This window comes from Apium graveolens, unplaced genomic scaffold (genome assembly GCF_009905375.1).
Source record: "Apium graveolens cultivar Ventura unplaced genomic scaffold, ASM990537v1 ctg2793, whole genome shotgun sequence".
In the NCBI taxonomy this organism is placed as follows: domain Eukaryota; kingdom Viridiplantae; phylum Streptophyta; class Magnoliopsida; order Apiales; family Apiaceae; genus Apium; species Apium graveolens.
In genome coordinates this window covers 1-24,917 of record NW_027417799.1, presented here as the reverse complement: position 1 = coordinate 24,917, position 24,917 = coordinate 1, and the positions used below count along the sequence as shown (strand labels likewise).

The following is a 24,917-nucleotide window of genomic DNA, read 5'->3' as shown; positions in this document are numbered from 1 at the left end:
TAACAACTCCGGTGTTAGTACTACCAGACGACCAAGGAAACTCTATGATTTTCAGCGATGCTTCACATAAAGGATTGGGCTGTGTGCTAATACAACACAATAAGGTGATCGCGTATGCGTCAAGACAGTTAAAACTGCATGAATTGAAGTACCCGACGCATGACTTGGAACTAGCCGCCATAGTGTTCGCACTTAAGATTTGGAGACATTACCTCTACGGAGAAAAGTGTGAAATCTACACGGATCACAAGAGTTTAAAGTACATTTTTACTCAGAAGGAGCTCAATATAAGGCAAAGAAGATGGTTGGAATTGATTCAGGACTATGATTGCTCGATAAATTATCATCCTGAAAAGGCGAACGTTGTAGGCGATGCTTTGAGTAGGAAGGAAAGATTGAATATGATAGCAACACCAAAAGAATTGTCTGAAGAGATTAAGAAATTTGGATTGGAACTTTGTGATTGTGGAATAGTTGAAGAAGTTTATCGTGCAATGACTTTTCAGCCAATACTGGTAGAAAAGATAAGGAAATGTCAGGAAGAAGTAATGGAGAAAGAGAAGAATCAGCTAACTGGAGAAGAGATTGATACTCAAAGGGATGAGCAAGGTATACTAAGGTTTTCCTCAAGAATTTGGATTCCTCATGTACCTGAATTGAAGAATGAGATTTTGCAAGAAGCCCACAATTCAAGATTTTCAATCCATCCGGGAAGCACCAAGATGTATCGGGACTTGAAGCAGAACTTTTGGTGGCCAAATATGAAGCGAGAGGTGGCAGAATGGGTTGCAAAGTGTTATACTTGTCAGAAAGTGAAGGCAGAACATCAACGACCAAGCGGATTAATTCAGCCCCTAAAGATTCCAGAATGGAAATGGGAAAATATTTCTATGGACTTTATAGTGGGACTACCGCGAACGAAATCCGTACATGACGCTATATGGGTTATAGTTGATCGCCTTACGAAGACGGCGCATTTCCTTCCAATTAATGAGAAGTCGTCATTGGACAGGTTGGTTCATCTGTATGTGCGTGAAATCGTACTAAGGCATGGAGTACCCGTATCGATAGTTTAAGACAGAGATCCTCGATTTAACTCGAGATTCTGGAAGCAATTTCAAGAGAGTCTTGGCACGAAGTTGAACATGAGTACGGCGTATTACCCGCAGACTGATGGTCAGAGCGAAAGGACAATTCAAACAATCGAAGACATGTTACGCAGTTGTGCAATAGATTTTGCAGGAAGTTGGGACAACTACTTGCCATTAGTAGAATTCTCTTATAACAACAGCTATCAATCCAGTATTGGCATGACACCATACGAAGCTTTGTACGGACGGAAATGTAGATCACCGACAAGTTGGGATGAAGTAGGAGAAGAAAATATTCTAGGCTCAGAATTGGTACAACAGTTGCATGAGACAGTCAAGTTAATTCAGAAAAGGTTGCTTGCTGCTCAAGATAGACAGAGAAAGTATGCGGATCCAGCGCGTAGGGATGTTAGATTCCAAGTAGGCGAAGCCATTTTGCTGAAGGTGTCACCAAGGAAAGGGTTGTCTAGAATTGGCAAGAAAGGGAAGTTAGCACCTAGATATATAGGTCCTTTTCAAATTTTGAGTCAAGTGGGGAAGGTGGCCTACGAGTTAGCCTTACCACCTCAGTATCAACATGTGCATAATGTGTTCCATGTGTCATTGCTTAAGAAGTACAATCCTGATGCTAGCCATGTGATAGAATATGAACCTGTAGAAATTCAGGCAGATCTGTCATTTGTGGAGCAACCTGTAAAATTACTCGACTGGCAAGTGAAGAGTCTTAGGAATAAGTCGGTAAGGTTAGTGAAAGTACTTTGGAGGAACCCCAAGGTCGAAGAATCAACTTGGGAGTTAGAGTCTGATATGCGTTCCCGGTATCCTCATCTGTTCTCTTAGTTTCTGGGTACAGAATCCCTTAAGGGGGAGAGGATGTTACGACCGACATTTTGTGTAATATTATTTGAGCCAAATGTAAATATACTTAATGATTGTACATTTTTGTGAATGAAAATTCTGCATTATAAATTTGCTTTATGTAGTATATGATTTTTCAAAGCAAGAGTTTATTTATTTCCCTTATTTTTAATTTATAAGGAATATTCTAAACCTTGAAAAAAAAATTTCTTTTAAAAGTTATTTCGTTCACAAATTTCAAAAGTGATTTTATAAAATTTCTAAAAATCCAATTATTTTTTGGTATAAATTTTATAATTTTTGAACTTGTATTTTATTTTATAAAAGTAAATCTTTAAAAATTTTATTTGTTATAATTAGCAAATTACATGGAAACCCTTGCATGCAAATCACTCTTCTATTCTCTTAAAGGGCAAAGGAGACCTTTCCAACCCCACTAACTCATTTGTTGATTACAAATTACCACACTAACCTTGCATGCAAAATGGCCTAACTTTACTTAGAGGTCATATTTGTACATTCTTATTTTCACTCATTCTTTTTGCCAATAAAACCAAAAACAAAGTGGGAGAAGTCATTTTCACTCACTCCACACTCCAACACACCTCATTTTTCTCTCCTCCCCTCCCTCCCTTTTGCTCTCGGCCGAAGCCCCAATTCCCCCACTCCCTTCCATTTTTCATTCCATTTCTCATCTTTCCTAGTGTAAATCTTCCACCTACATTTATTTTATATACTTCCCAAGAGTTTTATGACTTGGGAGATGAAGTTTCATGGTTGCATGTGTAGTTCTTGTGTGATCTCCAAAGAGAAACTCTTGATTCTTGTGAATTCAAGAGCTCTCTATGAGATACGTTTTATATATGTGTTAACTAAGTGTTTTTTGGAGAAACCATGCTTTAAAATCCTTTGTATGCTACTGAAATTTCATTATATAATCATGTTTAGCCATGCATGCTAGTTTTAAGATGTTAAAATGATGATCAACCATGTTGTACATGCTACTCTTTTCGAAATCATGTTTTTATGTTTAAAAATCTATAAATTCAAAATATTTGTACTTGAGATAGATTGTTTCCATGATATATTTATTATTAATAATTAAGGGAAGATACATTTCATGATTTTTAAGGTTGAGTGATAGGTTCAAGTCGTCATTGGATAGGTTGGTTCATCTGTATGTCCGTGAAATCGTACTAAGGCATGGAGTACCCGTATCGATAGTTTCAGATAGAGATCCCCGATTTAACTCGAGATTCTCGAAGCAATTTCAAGAGAGTCTTGGCACGAAGTTGAACATGAGTGCGGCGTATCACCCGCAGACTGATGGTCAGAGCGAAAGGACAATTTAAACAATCGAAGACATGTTGCGCGGTTGTGCAATCGATTTTGCAGGAAGTTGGGACTATCACTTGCCATTAGTAGAATTCTCTTATAACAACAGCTATCAGTCCAGTATTGGCATGCCACCATACGAAGCTTTGTACGGACGGAAATGTAGATCACCGACAAGTTGGGATGAAGTAGGAGAAGGAAATATTCTAGGCTCGGAATTGGTACAACAGTTGCATGAGACAGTCAAGTTAATTCATAAAAGGTTACTTGCTGCTCAAGATAGACAGAGAAAGTATGCGGATCCAGTGCGTAGGGATGTTAGATTCCAAATAGGCGAAGCCGTTTTGCTGAAGGTGTCACCAAGGAAAGGGTTGTCTAGATTTGGCAAGAAAGGGAAGTTAGCACCTAGATATATAGGTCCTTTTGAAATTTTGAGTCAAGTGGGGAAGGTGGCCTACGAGTTAACCTTACCACCTCAGTATCAGCATGTGCATAATGTGTTCCATGTGTCATTGCTTAAGAAGTACAATCCTGATGCCAGCCATGTGATAGAATATGAACCTGTAGAAATTCAGGCAGACCTGTCATTTGTGGAGCAACCTGTCAAATTACTCGACTGGCAAGTGAAGAGTCTTAGGAATAAGTCGGTAAGGTTAGTGAAAGTACTTTGGAGGAACCCCAAGGTCGAAGAATCAACTTGGGAGTTAGAGTCTGATATGCGTTCCCGGTATCCTCATCTGTTCTCTTAGATTCTGGGGACATAATCCCTTAAGGGGGAGAGGATGTTACGACCGGCATTTTGTGTAATATTATTTGTGGACTTGGTACAATATTAGAGCCGAATGTAAATATACTTAATGATTGTTCGTTTTTGTGAATGAAAATTCTGCATTATAAATTTGCTTTATTTAGTATATGATTTTTCAAAGCAAGAGTTTATTTATTTCCCTTATTTTTAATTTATAAGGAATATTCTAAACCTTGAAAAAAAAAAATTTCTTTTAAAAGTTATTTCGTTCACAAATTTCAAAAGTGATTTTATAAAATTTCTAAAAATCCAAGTTATTTTATGGTATAAATTTTATAATTTTTGAACTTGTATTTTATTTCATAAAATAAATCTTTAAAAATTTTATTTGTTATAATTAGCAAATTACATGGAAACCCTTGCATGCGAATCACTCTTCTATTCTCTTAAAGGGCAAAGGAGACCTTTCCAACCCCACTAACTCATTTGTTGATTACCAAATTACCACACTAACCTTGCATGCAAAATGGCCTAACTTTACCTAGAGGTCATTTTTGTACATTCTCATTTTCACTCATTCTTTTTGCCAATAAAACCAAAAACAAAGTGGGAGAAGTCATTTTCACTCACTCCACACTCCAACATACCTCATTTTTCTCTCCTCCCCTCCCTCCCTTTTGCTCTCGGCCGAAGCCCCCATTCCCCACTCCCTTCCATTTTACATTCCATTTCTCATCTTTCCTAGTGTAAATCTTCCACCTACATTTATTTTATATACTTCCCAAGAGTTTTGTGACTTGGGAGATGAAGTTTCATGGTTGCATGTATAGTTCTTGTGTGATCTCCAAAGAGAAACTCTTAATTCTTGTGAATTCAAGAGCTCTCTATGAGATACATTTTATATATGTGTTAACTAAGTGTTTTATGGAGAAACCATGCTTTAAAATCCTTTGCATGCTACTGAAATTTCATTATATAATCATGTTTACCCATGCATGCTAGTTTTAAGATGTTAAAATGATGATCAACCATGTTGTACATGCTACTCTTTTCGAAATCATGTTTTTATTTTTAAAAATCTATAAATTCAAAATATTTGTACTTGAGATAGATTGTTTCCATGATATATTTCTTATTAATAGTTAAGGGAAGATACATTTAATGATTTTTAAGGTTGAGTGATAGGTTCAAATCGAATTTACAAGAATTTAAACTCCATGTTTAGCCGAAATCTTGTTAAGTATTTTGCATGAGTTGCATGCTATATTTTTATTTGCATGTTGATGTTCTTGGGCATGGATGATCTCCCCTCCTGTTGAGGCACTATTTTAGGATGTTGATGCACTAGGTTTGCTTTATTAAAGGTTGGATGCTTGGTTAATAAGTGGGAGTCAAGGTGGAAAGGGATTTGTTAGTGTTTGCATTTTTCCAGATTTGATGCACTAGTTTATGGGGAAGTTTTGAATGAGCATTTGTTGTGCACTTTGAGGCCCAAGCCACCAGAAGCTAGAACTAGGAGTATATAAAAGGTTTTAGGTGTTTCTTGGAGGTTTGTAAGTCGTTTGGTTAGGTGCACGAGTGAAATCACAAAATCTGTCCAGCATAGGACAGTTTTGTTGCAACTTAGAAATAGGAAGTTTTGACCATGTCATGGGTAGGCCCTCATTAGGACCTGTTGAGCCTTAGTTAGAGGGAGTGTCAGAGGAGTTGTTTCAGCCATAGTCATAGGATTTGAGTTAGAATCATGTGTCACAAGTTAGTTCAAGTCAGGGCATTTTCTGCCCAGAAAAACAGGGGAACCATGGACTTTAATCTTAGGCCCAAGGAGGCCCAAGCTAGGCCCTTGAGCCACATCAAGTTTGGGAGTTGCCTTATAATCAGAAGATTCTAGAATAGATTTTGGAGGTAAACCTGTAGTGTAAGAGTGTCTAATGCACTCAAGAAACCATAGATGTCATTCTGAAATTTACCTTAGTAAGCACTTTCACTTACCACATAGTTTTAGAGCACTTATGAGTGAGACCTAGGTTGACCACTATAGTTGCAAGATAGCATAAAGCCAGTAGAGTGAAAGTCCCAAGTGAGGGTCAATAGGTTTTGGATAGTTTAGTAAAGGCACATCGAGTTAGGAGACCAAAGTTGAAGACTTTGTCTAGTTTAGCAATCAAGTGACTTAGTTGGGGATCGAGATCATCCAAGCCTAGTGTTGCATTATGGTGTGTGTGATATTATTTGGTATTAAAATATGATATGTGAGTATATATGGCTATGTGTACTATTGTATTTATAAGGTGATTATAAATTGCGTGCATATAGGCCTAAGTGCCATTTATGTTTAATTTCGGGTTGTAAATAGGTTGCGTTGGTGAGAGTATATTATAATGAGGTTATTATTAATTGTGTAGGATCTCGAGATGAGGGTAAACTTGCCATAAAGGTCGAGTAAAGCTTCCAGTTGCTCCTACTTGCCAGTCTAGTCCAGTCCAGCCATTCTCAAGGCAAGTGTCCTTCCCTTGTAAACTTATATTGTGCAAGTGATTCAACCTGCTTTTTCGTTTATACTGCAAATGTGTGATAACTAGTTCCTATATATACGATGCGAGTATCATGAGTTATCTTGTTATACTTGAACCAAGTGATTCTAAAATCTATCTTCGTATTATATAGAAATGCCATGAACCTTCAAGTACATATTGCAAGTAGATCAAAAGTCGTATCATGCTAGTACATCAAAGTAATTGGAATGCCATGATAAAATAAAGATTTGTTATAATACTTGATTGATCCTCTTGATTAACATGCTATTGATTCCTAAAATCTTGACATCTCACCCTGATGCTTGAACCCCAATAGAAACTTTACCTTGATACCTAAAAGCCAGATATTCTTTAAACTTGTTCATGATTGTTTGATAACCCTATCCTTACCCTAAAGTTTGACATCCTGATATACCTTAAGCTAATGATCACTTTCTTTATACCTTAACACCTCTAGTATACTTGTAACCAGTGATGCTTATCTTCTTGATGTTCTAATACCTATACCTTGTCTAAAACCATTGCTTTTAGCCTAGTTTGGCATTACTCCTTCCTATTATCCAAAAACCCTACTAAATCTCCTTGTCAAAATCCTTGTAAATAGAAACTGTTTAAGTACCCCGATAGAATAAAGTCTAGTGAATCATGGCCCTGAGATTTTGTGATGTTTACTGCTTAAGAAATTTTATTATCAATTGGCATCAGTTTTTGAAATGATTAAAATGTGGATTTTCAGTCCCAAAAGGGGATAAATGCTTTCTTTGAATAGTAGATCTGGACTGAGACGCGAGTCCTTTCCACACTTATATTGTAGGCTTAAAAGTTGCCTAAGTCATCAAGCTTTACTTTCCGACAGAGAATACCTTTCATAAACTTCGCATAACTAGGCATTTGTTCAAGAGCTTCAGCGAAAGGTATGTTGATATGAAGTTTCTTGAACACCTCCAGAAACTTCTCAAACTGTTTATCCAACTTTTTCTTCTGCAGCCTCTTAGGAAAGGGAGATGGAGGATAGATCTGTTTCTCCCCTGTATTACCCTCAGGTGGAGTGTGTTCAACAGTAGTCTTCCTTGGTTCCACTTTTGCGTCCTTTTGCACTTCTTCTTCAGCCGCAACTTTATCTTCCGAAACTTGAGATTTTTCGGGATTTGCAACCTTCCTAGACCTCAAAGTGATTGCCTTAACCTGCTCTTTAGCTTCCTTCTTTCCTGGGACTCCAGTATCACTAGTGAAGGGTTTTTAGCACATAAACGCAGCGAAAACGTAAATTTAAATCTTAAAAAACCGAAACCCTCCGCAGGATCCATGCAAAAAATAATATTTAATTCGTAGTTCAGTATGTTTACCTTAAGAAGCTTTACGTTAATGGAAAGATGGAGGTCGTTAACGGCGATCCAAAAACGATGAACGGAGATCCTTAGCAGCTGCTCCTCAAGTGTGAAGCACTCCACCGGTATCCACCAAGAAAACGATGTAATGAAGGAGGAGGAGACGGAGAGAATTAGAGTTTTGTAAATCTTTTTGGTTGAGGCAAAAATAGGGTTTATAATAGTAGATTTATAGGCAAAATTTTCAGCTGAAAATTTTCCCATAATATATTATTATTATTAACCCTTTATTATTCTCATTAATAATTAAAACACCTTTTAATTATTAATCTTTTTTCTAAACACTTTAGAAATAATTCTCTCTCTTAATTTAATTTCCAAAAATTAAATTCTTAATTAATAATATTAAGAACCTTTTCTTAATTAATTTATAATCAATTAAATCTCATTTAATCAATTATTAAATTTGGCAATTAATTATTTATGAAATAAATAAATAATTATCAACCATTATTAATTAATTCCTCCACCAATAAATCATTCTCTTTTATGGTGTGACCCTGTAGGTTCAATATTAAGCTGGTAGTAGAAATAAATAATAATAGAACTATTTTATCATTATTTATATAAATTCTCTAATTCATTAAATATGATTAATTAATTAATCATATTTATTCTACATCGCGAGGGATACTTCTCAGCATATCGCGACTATCCGGATAATACGAATTCACTGCTTAGAATACCAAGAACCTATTCAGTGAGTAGTTACCGTACAATTAATTCCTTCTACCCTACAATGTCACGATTAAATACAAGGCATGGAACTTGTGTCAGGCCTATCTTATTTAATCACTTGCTTTCCCATTCACTATGCTTAGTTCTATTTAATATAAATTAGAAACTCCTTTCTAATTTCATTCACTCTGGCCAGAGATTCCTGAACTAACATAAGTGGATCAGCATTGAACATTCTCTTCCTACACTGGAAGGGGTGGATCCTTTATTGATCATACACTATCTTCGTGTACAAATTCCTATACCCAGTAGAGCCCTTATAATTATCCCTTGAGACTAAGAACTAAACCAAATCATAGTTCAGTGTATACAAGATGACTATGATGGCCTCAAGTCTAAGGATACTTTTACAACTATCACTATGTGAACAACTGCTGACACGTGAGTGAACTCCATCAGTTGTTCAGCTGTGTGAGTCATGTTCAGTGAACTTATTCTATAATAAGTACCTACATACTAGCTATAGTGTCACCATACAAATGTCTATGAGAACAGACATCCTTCATAATGAAGCAAACATAGTATGTACCGATCTTTGCTGATTATTAATTACCAGTTAGTAATCCTACGACCAGGAACTATTTAAGTTTAGAGTTATCATCTTTTAGGTCTCATTATTATGATCTCATCATAATCCATAAAAAGCTTTACTCTAAACTATGGTATATCTTATTTAAACATTTAAATAGATAGAGCCCGCAATAAAAAACAAAACAAGTCTTTTATTAATATCAATGAAATCAAAACAGATTATATAAAAGTTATTCCTAAATCCTCATACATGATTGGACTTAGGACATATCTCTTTCAACTAGGACGTATCCCAGGTTGACGATTCAGCAAGGCATTGGCAATTTGTCCAATTTGATTTTCTAAGGTTTTGATAGAAACCACTTGGCTCTTGCACATGAGCCTCAACTCCTCCAATTCATATTTTTTTGTTAGCCTGTTACAGCTGGAGTTGCTGCCTTGGTGCATATTGCGATTGCTGAAAACTAGGGGGTGTACTACTTTTCTGGATACTGTTGATAAGGTTGTTGAACCGCATTCTGAGTGTTACTCCAACTGAAGTTAGGATGATTGCGGTTGTTAGGGTGATAGGTGGATGGCACAGGTTGATGTGACCTCTGAAAGTTGCTCACGAACTAAGCTGATTCACTAGAAATAGCACACTGATCAATCTCACGGGCACCAGCACAAAGCTCACAGACACTAGTGATTTGATTAACTCCATAATTAGCCAAAAAATCCACCTTCATCGTCAAATCCTTAAGTTGAGCAGTTATAGCAGTAGCTGCATCCAACTCTGGAATTCCTGCTACCTTGCCCTAAGTTAGTCTCTGAGAAGGATTCTGGTATTCATTCGCAGCCATCAGTTCGATCAATTCAGAAGCTTCATCGTAGCTTTTAGCCCACAAGGCTCCTCCTGATGCTACATCAAGCATGGGTCTAGAAGTAGCACCCAATCCATTATAGAAGCAGTTAATGATCATCCAGTCAGGCATCCCATGGCGAGGACACTTTCTAAGCATCTCCTTGTAGCGATCCCAAACCTCACACAAAGATTCTCCAGATTGTTGAGCGAATTGAGTAAGTGCGTTTCTGATTGCCGCAGTCTTCGCCATATGAAAGAATTTAGGTAAGAACTTTTGAGCAAGTTCCTCCCATTTGGTTATTGACCCTGGTGGTAGAGAATGTAACCAGCACTTAGCTTTATCCCGTAGAGAGAATGGGAAAAGCCTCAACTTAATAGCATCTTCAGAAACTCCGTTGAACTTGAAAGTGTCACATATCTCGATGAAATATCTGATGTGCATGTTGGGGTCTTCTGTCGGAGAACCCCCAAATTGAACTGAGTTCTGTATCATCTGAATCGTGCTCGACTTGATCTCAAAAGTATTAGTCGATATGGCTGGTCGAACAATGCTAGACTGAATATCATTGATCTTCGGTTGAGAGTAGTCCATCAAAGCCTTTGGATTCGCTTCTGGTTCACCCATTACAATAAGAGCTTTATCTTCTTTCTCAACTAAGATTTCTTCTTCAACTTTCTCCTCTGTAAGAACTTCTTCGAAAACTTTCTTAGCTACTACTACTTTTTCCTCAGCTTTATCCAGTGTTCTCTTATGAGACCGAGAACGCGTATGCATACACGCTCGCTAGAGTACCTGAAACAATTCAAGGAAATAATTAAGTAACAATGTCCGAGTCACTGAACTTTAACGAACACTGATGACAAACACATAAACTAAATATTAACAAGTATACGCGATCACAAGTAATTTAGAATTAATTCTAGTTCGTTCCCACATAGACTGGTTAAGTTAATTTTAATCAATGTACTTATGCAACAATGTTATGGTTATTATTCAATGCTAAGACGAACAACAAATTAAGATTGTTTATACTACAATTAACTAAGTGATTATACTAAGAATATTAACTAAGAGTATTAAAGAGAGTAAAGAGAACTGAATACTATCTGAAACAAACATGGGATTCTAACTTCATTAAATACTTCATTCAATAGCCTCTTTGTTCTTAACCTTAGCATGTAATGGTGATGACACTAATCATATAACACGAAACTGATAAACGTCAACTATCGTTGTACGATTACCATACTACCACATCCACAAAAGAGATAGAAATTGAATAGACACCAATTATATTGAGACCCTATATGTCTATAGAATTTGACAATATAACGGTTTAACATACAAGTTATCTATCATGATTATATAGGGAAAGTAAGATGGTTAAAATTACCTATGAATCATGCATATCAAATACATGAACCTATGCTAGCATGGCAAGTTCTAAACCCTTAAATTTACTTTCACTTCATTAAGAATTAACACGCTATCTTATAAGTTCCCGACGCTCATAAGACGAATAAGCACAACTAATACTAGGTTATCATACAATCACCTCACACTAAGGTATCGAAATAAATTAACTAAAGAAATTCATAAATAAATCCGATACAACCCCACGATAACGATTAGCCTATAATCGGACTCATCATCAACGTGGGTTCCGATGAAAGCATGGTATAATAAATGTAGTCTTTATACTGAATAAATAATAAACCAAGTACGAAATAAGAGTATAGGTTCACGAATAAGAAAACTAGTATCCAAAGTTATAACTTAAACCAAAAAATCACAAGTATAAACTAGATCCTCTTCGCCTTGGTTGAATTGTGCTCTTCGGTCTTCTTACACCTTCCCCTTAAGCTCTGGTACGTCTTGTTATGAAAAACGAGCATAATTTGTGTATATATAGCAGCCCATACAGATTAGAAGTCTTCTGGATCAAAATCAGAGTAGAAACAGGACTCTGAAATTCTGACCTGGCACGGTCGCGCGCTAAGTTTCTGCAATCCTGGCGTGGCCGTGCGCTATTACAGCGCCGGCGCGCTGACTCCCTGGAGAAAATTCCGACTTCTTCTTTTCCTTGCAGATTTGAGTTGGTCTTTCATGAGCTTTTATTCTAGACATCCTTCTAACACCTTATTAGCATCAAAATAATGCTAATTCACCTGTATTCCTGATAAATGCCTGAAATGCAAAAACACTACAAAAACACGTTAAAAACACTAACAACTTGAGTACAAACCATCAATTCAAAGCTTTACGGAGCGTTATAAAGTGTCATAAATGCCACTCGACATAAGCGTTCGAGGCAACGCTGCTCGGCCTCCTTGGCCCTTCGCATCTCCTCGAAATGGACATCCATTCTGAAAAGATGCAACGATAGGGTGTCTTCTCAGTCAAGATGATCAAAAATCGGAGAATATCCAATAAAAATGCATTCATAAGCTTTATTATCAAAATTTCTAAGTTATTGTGTTTTCAGTACAAAGCATTTGCATCCAAAGATGTGAAGGTGCTTTAAACTTGGTTTCTTTTCTCTAAACAATTAATAAGGATTCATACCATGCCTGTTTATGAGAGTCAGGTTTTGAGTGTAACAAGTAGTTGACAACTTTAGCTTAAAAATAGGTTTGTAAGTTTGCTTCTGCAAGCATTATTCTTCTAGACGAAATCAAGGTTCTATCTTTCCTTTCAACTACTCCATTTTATTGAGGAGTACCTGGAGCTGAAAATTGTTGAGAGATTCCCTTATATTTACAGAGTTCATCTATTTTGGAATTTTTGAATTCTGTGCCATTATCACTTCTCAGTATTTGTACTTTATATTTTGAATCATTTTCAATCAGTCTGATGTGATCCAAGAGTATTTCTGGAGTCTCATCTTTTTTGTAAAAAATATGCCCAAATAGATCTAGTAAATTTATCAATAATGACCAAAGTGTCCTCTTTTTTAATTGACATGATGTTAACAGGTCCAAAAATATCCAAGTGCAACAGTTCTTATGGCTTCTTGATTGATGATTCTATTTTGCCTTTGAATGATGTTCTCTTTTTCTTTGCTTTTTGACTTGAGTCACATAAGCTATCAAGAGAATAAAGCATATATGGAAGACCTCTCACCAAATCTTTCTTAACCAGCTCATTGATTTTGCTAAAGTTAAGATGAGAAAGTGTTAGGAATATGTTGAGAACTTGATGATAAGTTAAACAAAACACCTTAGTAGATTTGACTTAGTGAATTTTGTAGCTCTCGACGGATATTCTAATATAGTCTCGACGGATGAACTTTATAGTCCCGACGGATGACAATTTGATATCCATCGAGAGTGTAGCTTATGTAACAAATAAGTCTGTAGCACATTCCTGCAAACAACATATTTTAGTCTAGTAGATTCTGTAGGATTCTCTAAGTCATGTTGACTACTAGATTGATATGCAGAATAGGTTGGCTAATTGTAAATATAAGATGTCTTGTAATTCTGTATAAATGAAATAGAGTAAAGTGACAGATAGACTCCCGACGGATGATCTACAAGGCTCCCGACGGATGATCAACATATTCCCGATGGATGTTCAACATACTCCCGATGGATGATCATATTCAAAATAGCTGTTGATAGTGATAACACAGTCACATGTGTCAGGTATTTGCAAAAGGAATGTGGCAGCCTGTTAAGCAGGATTTTGAGAACAAAAAAGCATTACCATTTTCATGTAACTAAGAAGATGTTCAAAGATGCTGGAATAAAGTAATGAAGTAGCATGGAGTTAGACTAGATATAATTTTGTTTTATTATCTTGTCTTACTGTCATGTAAACTTGGTGATATATAAACCAAGTGTAGCAAGTAGAATAATTAACTAAGCAAGCTTATTTTTCAGAGAAACATATCAAGCTGTATTTTGTAAGAATTTATCTGTAGTTTTGTTTGTTCAACTTGTAAAGCAGCTGTGAGCTATTCAAAGCTTCACAGAGTTCTCAATCTGATATATATATATATATATATATATTGATGGAATTTACGGATGAGCCGAAGCGTGATATAACAATTATTCCGTAAAAATCATGTATCGCACATATAGAAAAACGTATAAATCAGAAAAACGGAGGAATCATAACCATACCTTGAAAATCGAAGCTTTATAATATGGTTGCTAGCAGTTGCTTCTCAGTGTGTGAAGCACTCTACCGGTATCCACCAAGAATGATCCTCTTCGATGAAGCTTTTTATAAAACTAAGCTTTTATAAAAATGGAGTTTTGAGAGAGAGAGAGAGAGAAGAAGAAGATGGAGGCTAGCTCTTCTTAGGGTTTTCACAAAATCAAGTGTATGTTTAGAATGAGCCATCTCATTCTATTTATAGGGCTCTCCTAGAGTTTTTCATAATATATCAATATCTATATATATATTAGGCCCACATTTTATCTTTATAAAATGCTTTAATAATAATTAAAACTATTTTAATCATTATTTCTTTTTCTAAACTATTTAGAAAATAATTTTCTCTCTCATTATTTCATCAAAGAAAATATTCTTTTATGATGTGACCCTGTAGGTTCAATATTATGCCGGTAGTAGAAATAAATAATAATAAACTTTTATTAATTATTTACATGAATACTAAAATTCACTAAATATAATTAACTGATTAATTATATTTATTCTACATCGTGAGTGATGCTTCTCAACATATCGCGACTATCCGGATAATATGAATTCACTGCTTAGAATACCAAGAACCTGTCAGTGACTAGTTATCGTACAACGAATTCCTTCTACCCATACCATATCCTGATGAAATACAAGGCATGGATCTCGTGTCAGGCCTATCAAATTTAATCATATGATTTCTTATTCATAATGCAAAGTTCATATTAATGCAAATTAGAAACTCCTTTCTAATTTCATACACTCTGGCCAGAGATTCCAGAACTCGCATACTAAGAATAACATAGGATATTCTCTTCCTATATTGGAAGGGGTAGATCCTCTATTGACGTTAACTATTTCTATACACAAATCCCTATGCCCAGAATAGACCTAATGGATGTCCTTGAGACTAAGGACTAAACCAAAGCACAGTTCATTATATACAAGATAACTTTAACGATCTCAAGTCTAAGGACACTTGTACAACTATCACTCAGTGAATAACTATTGACACGTGAGTAATCTCCATTAGTTGTTCAACTTATCGAGTCATGTTCAGTAAACTTATTCCCTAATAAGCACCTACATACTAGCTATAGTGTCACCATATAAATGCCTATGAGAACAGACATCCTCCTGAAGGGAGCAAGCATAGTATGTACCAATCTTTGCGGATCTACTAACATCCGATTAGTTATCCTATGATCAGGAACTGTTTAAGTCTAGAGTTATCATCTTCTAGATCTCACTATTAGAATCTCATTATAATTCTAGAAGCTTTACTCTAAACTATGGAGCATCTTATTTAAAACACTTTAAATAGATAAAGCCTATAATAAAACCAAAACAAGTCTTTTATTAATTTCAATAAAATCAAATAGGAATACAAGAAAGTTCTTCCTAACTCATCATACATGATTGGATTTAGAACAATCACTTTCATATATATATATATATATATATATATATATATATATATCTGGTGGATACTTTTAAATCCACCAGAAAGTTTTAAAGCTTGTGTTTTATTACTTAGTGTTTTGATTTCTATTACTCTTTTATTCCGCACTACTGCAAATCAAACACTGTTATATATATATTAAGTTAGAACAATTTTAAAATCTCAAAAAGTAGCCAGAATTACATTCAACTCCCCCTTCTGTAATTCTTGTTGTATTGTTAGGGAATAACAATTGGTATCAGAGCAAGCTCTTGAAGTACGAAGAGTGTAAAGATCACAACAATCAACAAGATGAACAAAAAGGATGTTGGAGTTAAAATTTCATTTCTGGATAAAGAAAACTATCACCACTGGAAGGTGAAGATGTACCTACATCTTCTTTCTCAAGATGAAGCTTATGTGGATTGTATTGAAAGAGGTCCTCATGTCCCTATGAGAGCTACTATATGGAATGAACCATCAGTTCCAAAACCTAGGCATGAATGGTCTGACCCAGACATTGAACAAGTTAGAAAAGATAAGAAGGCCATGAACATACTATTTAATGGTGTTGATGGTGATATGTTTAATAACATCATTAACTATAAAACAACCAAAGAGGTTTGGGATACAATACAGATTATTTGTGATGGTACTGAGCAAGTAAGGGAGAATAAGATGCGACTCTTGATTCAGCAATATGAGCACTTTCACTGTGAAGAAAGTGAGTCACTTACTGATATTTTTAGTAGGTTTCAGAAACTACTGAATGCTTTAAAACTGCATGGAAGAGTCTATCAGACAAAAGACTCTAACCTCAAGTTCCATAGATCTATCCCAAATGAGTGGAAGCCAATGACAGTCTCATTGAGAAACTCATAAGATTACAAGGAATTCACCTTGGAGAGACTGTATGGCATCTTGAAAATCTATGAGCTTGAAATATAACAAGATGAAAGGATGGAGAAATGAAGAAAGAAGGGAGGATCCATTGCACTAGTTGCTGAACTAGAGAAGGAGAATGAGGTGAAGGTGGAAGCTATTGAATCTACATCAAAGGTCTGTGAAAGCAAGGGTAAAGGGCTGATAGATGAAAATAAAGAACAGTTTAGCCAAGATGACATGGATGATATTGATGAGCATCTAGCACTCTTATTCAGGAGATTTGCCAAGCTCAAATTCAAGAAGAACTTTGGAGCAGCCAAGCCAAACAGAAATATGGTTGATAAGTCAAAATTTTAATGTTTCAAATGTGGCTTGGCAGGTCATTTTGCTAGTGAGTGTAGAAAGTCTGATTCGAGCAAAAAGAAGTTTGAGCCTATTGATTATAAGTAGAAATACTTTGAGTTGTTCAAGCAAAAGGAAAAGGCTTTCATCACACAGGAGAATGACTGGGCTGTAGATGGACTGGATGAAGATGAAGATATCAAGTATGTCAATCTAGCCCTAATGGCCAAGTCAGATGAAATAGAAACAAGTTCATCAAGCAATCAGGTAATCACAACCAATCTAGCTCATTTATCTAAAGCTGAGTGTAATGATGCAATAAATGACATGTCTACTGAATTATATCACCTGCGTGTTACACTTAAGTCCCTCACCAAGGAAAATGCTAAAATTAAAGAAAATAGTTTATTTTTAAGTGAGAGGAATAATGTTCTAGAGTCTCAATTTATTGAATTTGAAAAACTGAAATTAGAATGCAAGGTTTCTAAGGATGAACTTACAGAATCCTTAAAGAAAGAGGAGATTTTAAGAAAGTAACTTGAACGAGAACATGAAGTAATTAAAGCATAGATGTAATTCAAGCATGCTTTAAGATTCCTGAGAACACTACTACTGAACCACACACAGATGCTAATTTAGTTACCATGCTAAATTCTATTGACTATGCTCTTCCTACCACTAAGTTAAGTGAGATTAGAAGGCTAGGTCTTTGGAAAGAGTGGAGTTATTTGTATGATGTAGTTACCAAAGTTTTTTCTAGTAAGATAAGTAACTTTGATTCCGTCAACACTGCTACGCTTAATATGCTTTATATTCTAGTTACTGATAAATACCATAACTTCAGTGACATGATCATGTTTGAGTTAGGTTACAAGTTAGGGGAAATTAAAAAGAGAACTAAAAATATCTATTATGCTAGATTCTTCATGATTCTTGCTAACCATTTTGTTGAGAATATTTTTATTGAGAACCCAACCAACAAACTGGATTGTTGGGTTCAAGAAAGAAGAGTGCTTGCAGATCTTAACAGAGCAAGTCATCACAGTGCGGTGCCCCTTTTCTATTTTCCAATCATGGAGGGCCCTCAGGTAAGTGAGGTAAGCACCACTGTCCCTACTATTCCAACCTCTCAAATTTCCTGAACATCAAAGAAGCCCTAGGGATAAGGTTGGTGAGGTGAGTGTTTCCCAGCCTAGCCACACTGCAATTTCTCAACAAACTGCAGTGCTTAAAAAGGACTTAAGCTCTTTACTAGTTGCATCCTCCCAAAAGGATCTGACTATTGAACAAAGCTCTCAGTTAAGAGCACAGGCCAAGAGGGTAAGGGACATTAGCTCACCCCAAACTTATGCCAGAAAGAACAAATCCAAAACCATTGGGGATGCACAGGGAACACACACAGTGCAAAATGAAGCTAAAGACTCAGTCACTGCACCATCTCAAATTCAGATTGATGTGGCTCCAATAAATGTGGAGTCACAGCCAAAATATTTAATCATAGAAGCACCACAAACACCAAACTCTCCCACAAATTCTCTGGATGTGGACATGATCAACACATCAATTCTTGATTCCCCTTATTTAAATCTGTTCAGGAAGCCAAAATCTAGTGCAAGTGAGCATCATCTTTTAGATGATTTGTTGGCTCACTTGCCAATTCTTTCAGGAACTGTTGAGGCATCTGTGCCCAAATTATCATCAATCTGCACAGAGTCTACAATAGTCTCCACTCTAAACTCATTCATTTCTTCTATTCCGGTGGATATTGTTCATCCGTCGGTTAGTCATTGTATCCCAACGGATGTGCCTAACAGCAATCATCCGTCGGTTATCCAAATTACTACCCCGATGTATATTCCTCATCTATCGGTACTCACTACACACACTGAAATTTCAACATTTATTACAAGTGTAGATGAGTTAGTAGTTGTACAATCACTCTTAGGACTGAGGGAAGAGAGTGATTTCAGTGAGAGGATGGCTTACTCCCAGGCAAAAGGAGAGGAAAGGAGTGAACAAATACAGGCTATTTCTTCCAGCCTGGAAAAAGAGAGTGAGAGGAGTACCACCTTAGTAGGTGAAGGTGAGGGTGTGAGGGTGGTGAGCCAAGGGGAGCCCTTGGTGCAACAAAAGAGATAAAATGAGAGAAATGCAGGTATAGGAGATATAAGGGTGGAAACCATTGCTAGTGAGTCAATGGATGCCAGTGAGGCAGAAAAAGAGAGACTATTCCAACAAGAATATCAAGTTGTCATAGATTCTATCTCTTTGGATGCTAAGACATTTACTCATCCTGTTCCAGCTTATCTAACTGTAGCTAGACATTGCAATGAGGATGCTGAGAGGATGCTGAACCTGGTGCATACAACTGCCTCAATGCAAAGGGCAAATGATGCCATCACTACTATGCCATCCACAACTGGTAGTGAGTTTGAATTGACTGAAGAATATTTTGGGGATGATAGCATGATCATAGGGGAAATGCAGATATTCCTTCCTGGATGCTAACCAAAGGATGTTTATATTCACATCTCCTCAAGCTTATTCATGACACCCAAACAGCTATTCAAGTATCCACAAGTGCCAGCACAAAAAGGTTACTCACAACATATTTGGAAGCTCTACAGCTGTACAAAATTCAGACTCTTCAACACAGTCAAAGTGTGGATGAAATTAAGCAAGAAGTTTCAGAAGTCAAACAAGATTTTATAGCAAGGTTGGATGCTAGACTTCCTGGAACCACTATGACTGAGATAGCACAGAAACTGAGAAAAGAAGCTGATTTGAACATGAAGGTTGATGCCATGGACTCTAGGCTGACAAATGTGGAGAAGTCAGTGGCCAAAATTCTTGAAAATCAGGAGGCTCATACCAGTTTGCTTCAACAGTTGGTGGCTTCACAACTCCCTACTTCTCATCAACTTGATGCTAACAAAAAGGGGGATAAAGACTCACTCATCTCAGTTTGTCAAGGGGACTCAACAAGTGAGGGGGATAAAGTGCTCAATATCCAAGTCAGTAAAGTAGTTATGCCAACAATTGCTTTCACTAAGCCACCAGCTATGGATAACATTGATCTCATCAATCAAGCATCGGCAAAACTGAAATCAAATGATAAATTAAAAAAGATTGATGTAGCAGCAGTTGAGAAGGAGCTAGATGATAAATAGAAGAAGATTGATGAAGACATTCAAAAGAAATTTGGTCAGATATAGAAACCAGACAAGATCTTTTATCACCACTCACAAGTCAAGCACATCTCAGTGAATGAAATGAGTCTAGGTAGCTTGGAAAAAGGCCAAACTTCATGCATCAAATCTCTAAAAGCCAATCTAATTCTGAAGCCTAAAAAGAACTATCCAAAGTCATCAGATAAGAATCCCTTGGATCTCATATTTGAGACTCCAAAACCAGATGGAAAGAAGCCATTGGCAAGGTCCATAGTATTTTACAAAGATCCATCAGATTCAGTACAAAAGAAGAGAATTACCAAAATTTACAAGAATGGAAAAAGATCTGTGTGGTGGCTTGTCACCCTCAGTTTGCAGTAGCAAAAAGGGAAGAAAAAGAAATAATTAAGCAAGAAAAGAGGCAAACTGCTTTAGATGCTAAGAAGCTCAAACAGAAGAAAAAACAAGCTGCTATAGTAGCCAAGCTTCAAGCTGTGAAAGCTGCAACTGAAATCTCTGAAAAACAACTTGTGATTACTAAAGTTCAAGATCAGCAAATGCAAAATGAACCTCAACAGAAAAGGAAATTCAGATACAAGCTTCATTCCAAAAGAAAATTGGACTTTAGTGATGAGGAAATGGAAGACTACATTCCCAAACAGTCTACAACTTCAACTCAAACATCCAAGCCCTCAGTGGTACATGAGGAATTCAAAGTGGATCTAACAAAGAACTTTCATGGTGAGCCTATAATTCCTAAGGATGAGCCAATAGACTGGGAAAGTTTGCCAATTCCTGAACTAGATTTACCTATCTTTAACAAGCCAAAGAAAACAAAGATTAAAGCAACCAAGAAGCTCAGCCTGTGACTCTCAGAACCAAGACCCTAACCAAATCTCAACCTATAGTCAACAAGGGAGATCTTTTATATATTTGCGACATCAAGGAGTTTTCAGATATAAACCTCAACTTGGATGAATTGGAAGAAGTAAGCGGGATTGATGCTCACAGTCATCTTCCTGAAAGACTAGTGTTTAAGTACAAGAGAGGGAAAGAAATCACATGGCCTTTTCACAGGATTCTTCAAGAAAGCCAATTTGTACTGCTAAAGGTCTTTTCATCCTTCAAGAAAAACTTTGGTTTTAATGTAAATGCAAGGAAATTGTTCCTAAAGAAGATAGAAGATCTAAGGAGCAATAAAGCCAAAGATGCACTCCCAAAAATTCTATCAATTCCCTTCATAGGAAATAGAGTACATTTGAGGCCTTATTAGCTGATAGAATTCATAAATGACAAGGGTGTTAGAAGATTCTTCAGACTGGATGACCAAATGAGTATCTCTAGCAATGAGACTCTATTGGAAATGCAAGAAAAGCTGGATCTGTCAGATGCTGAAGAACTTGAATTCCACAGGCAGCTCCAAAATCAAATAGAGAAAAACAACATGAAGCTTGGGAAGAAATCCAGATAATCAAGGAAATAGAAATCATCTGCTTAGACTAGAGGAGCACCTTGATAATGATTGTGAGAACTTTTTGTACACTTTTACTTTGTTCAATTTTCAATAAAATTATAGCACTTATCAGTTTTATCTACTATATTTTAATCTGTACATTCAGGGTGTTTTGTTATCGTCAAGTCTCTCTTAATTTATGGCTATAATTCCAGTGGAAATAAATTGGGGGAGATTGTTAGGAATATGTTGAGAACTTGATGATAAGTTAAACAAAACACCTTAGTAGATTGGACTTAGTGAATTTTGTAGCTCTCGACGGATATTCTAATATAGTCCCGACGGATGAACTTTATAGTCCCGACGGATGACAATTTGATATCCATCGAGAGTGTAGCTTATGTAACAAATAAGTCTGTAGCACATTCCTGCAAACCACATGTTTTAGTCTAGTAGATTCTGTAGGATTCTCTAAGTCATGTTGACTACTAGATTGATATGTAGAATAGGTTGGCTAATTATAAAATGAGATGTCTTGTAATTATGTATAAATGAAATAGAGTAAAGTGACAGGTAGACTCCCGACGGATGATCTACAAGGCTCCCGACGGATGATCAACATATTCCCGACGGATGTTCAATATACTCTCGACGGATGATCATATTCAAAATAATTGTTGATAGTGACAACACAGTCACATGCGTCGGGTGTTTCCAAAAGGAATGTGGCATCCTGTTAAGCAGGATTTTGAGAACAAAGAAGCATTACCATTTTCATGCAACTAAGAAGATGTTCAAAGATGCTGGAATAAAGTAATGAAGTAGCATGGAGTTAGACTAGATATAGTTTTGTTTTATTATTTTGTCTTACTATCATGTAAACTTGGTGATATAAACCAAATGTAGCAAGTAGAACAATTAACTAAGCAAGCTTATTTTTCAGAGAAACATATCAAGCTGTATTCTGTAAGAATTTCTCTGTAGTTTTGTTTGTTCAACTTGTAAAGCAGCTGTTAGCTATTCAAAGCTTCACAGATTTCTCAATCACATATATATATATCTGGTGGATACTTTCAAATCCACCAGAAAGTTTTAAAGCCTGTATTTTATTACTTAGAGTTTTGATTTCTATTACTCTTTCATTCCGCACTACTGCAAATCAAACACTGTTATATATATTAAGTTAGAACAATTTTAAAATATCAAAAAGTAGCTAGAATTATGTTAGGAATATGTGTATTAGTTTGATGATAAGTTCAGCAAAACAGTTAAGTAGAAATCTAGTGTTTGTAGCCTCAACGGATAAGACCACCTTGGCTATCCGTTGAAGGAGTAGCCTTACTTAGCAATAAGTTTGGTATTGTAGCACATCTCACTCTCTGGTTTCAAGCTGTAATTCTTAGATGTTGTTAGGAGAAAATCAGTCATGTTGACTACTAATGGATGTACAAATAGGAGGGCTAATTGTAAATATTTCATGCCTTGTAATTTTGTATAAGTGAAGAAGTATCAACGGATATTGAAGACCTTCAACGGATAAGAAACTAAGCTTCAACGGATGTCTCTAACGCTTCAACGGATAATATCCATTAACGGATAAGTGCTTCAACGGATAAAGCTTCAAATGCTAGAGCATCAACGGATAAAGCCATCAACGGATGAAAGCTTCAACGGATGCATTGCTAGAGCATCAACGGATAAAGCCATCAACGGATGAAAGCTTCAACAGATGCTCAGTCTCATAGCAGTTGATAGTGACAGTTAACAAAGCTGACAGAGGCACATGGATTGACAGAGATATGGTAGCCTATTTCAGGGACAGCAGAAAAAGCAGCTGTTTAGTCTGGTTCAAAATGGAAAGTCAACAGATAATTTCATATTACACTGGATAAAAATGGAACAGAAATAAGTGGAGAACTATTGTCTTATTGTACTTTATCTTTGTCTTCACTTGTAAACTTGGTGTCATATAAACCAAGTAGTAGCTAGTAATTAGGTGTGAATTTTCCTTGAGCTGTTTAGAAATATCAAGAGAGAAAATCATCTAGTTTGTACTAGGAAGCAGCTGTGATTTAATTTTTGAATCACAGATTTTCTGAAATAACACATCTCTGGTGGAACAACAAATCCACCAGAAAAGTTTTTAAGTTCTTTGTGTTCATTACATTTGTGTTTGAATATATATCTGTCTGCATTAGCTCCAAGCAATTCACACACATTTGATCACTCAAACACTTAGTCTTACAAACTGCTCAAAACTTGAAAAAGTTTTGAGATTTACATTCAACCCCCCTTCTGTAAATCTCATTGTTAGTCCACTGGGAATAACAATTGGTATCAGAGCAAGCTCTTAACATACAAAGAGTTTAAAGATCTATTCTGCTAACATCATGAGTAAGAAGGATATTGGTGTAAAGATTCCAATCCTGGAAAGAGATAACTATCATCACTGGAAGGTGAAGATGCATTTACATCTTCTCTCTCAAGATGAAAGCTACATCAACTGCATTGAGAATGGTCCTCACATCCCACACAAGGTGGCCACAGCTGCTACTGCTACAGTTGCTGTTGGACAGTCTATTCCCAAGCCAAAGGCAGAATGGACTGTTGAAGATATTGAAGAGGTCCACAAGGACAAGAAAGCCATGAACATTTTGTTTAATGGCTTGGATCAAGATATGTTTGACAATGTCATCAATAGCCAAACTGCTAAGGAAATTTGGGATACTGTGCAACTTATTTGTGAAGGCACTGAGCAAGTTAGAGAAAACAAAATACAGCTTCTCATTCAACAATATGAATATTTTCATTTTGAAGAAGGAGAATCATTGAATGATATATTCAACAGATTTCAGAAACTATTGAATGGATTAAAGCTGTATGGGAGAGTGTACCAAGTCAAGGACTCCAATCTAAAATTTCTAAGGTCTCTACCAAAGGAATGGAAGCCTATGACTGTTTCTCTAAGAAATTCTCAAGATTATAAGGACTTCACACTTGAAAGATTATATGGAATTTTGAAGACTTATGAACTTGAGATGGAGCAAGATGAGCTGTTGGAAAAGGGAAAGAGAAAAGGAGGATCAATTGCATTTGTAGCTGACAGTGAAAAAGTTGAAGCCAGAAATGAGGAAAAGATAATGCCAAGTCTCAAAATTGGCACAAGCAAATCAGAATCAAGCAAGGGTAAAGAGCGAGTTGCTGAGGATGAAGACAATTCCAGTCAGGATGAATCTGATGATATTGAAGAACATTTGGCCTTTCTGTCCAGAAGGTTTGCAAAGATGAAATTCAGGAAAAACACAAAGTTCACTAAGCCAAACAAAAACATGGTGGACAAATCAAAGTTCAAATGTTACAACTGTGGCATTAGTGGACACTTTGCAAGTGAGTGTAGGAAGCC

The 24,917-nt window shown here is 36.2% G+C and overlaps 1 non-coding gene across 1 annotated transcript; it reads left to right on the top strand.

The window, feature by feature from the left end:
• Positions 1-10,198: 10,198 nt before the first annotated feature.
• LOC141700701 (small nucleolar RNA R71) lies at positions 10,199-10,305 on the top strand. The gene has a single exon (XR_012566463.1). It is a non-coding gene; the product is annotated as a small nucleolar RNA R71 (small nucleolar RNA).
• Positions 10,306-24,917: the final 14,612 nt, after the last annotated feature.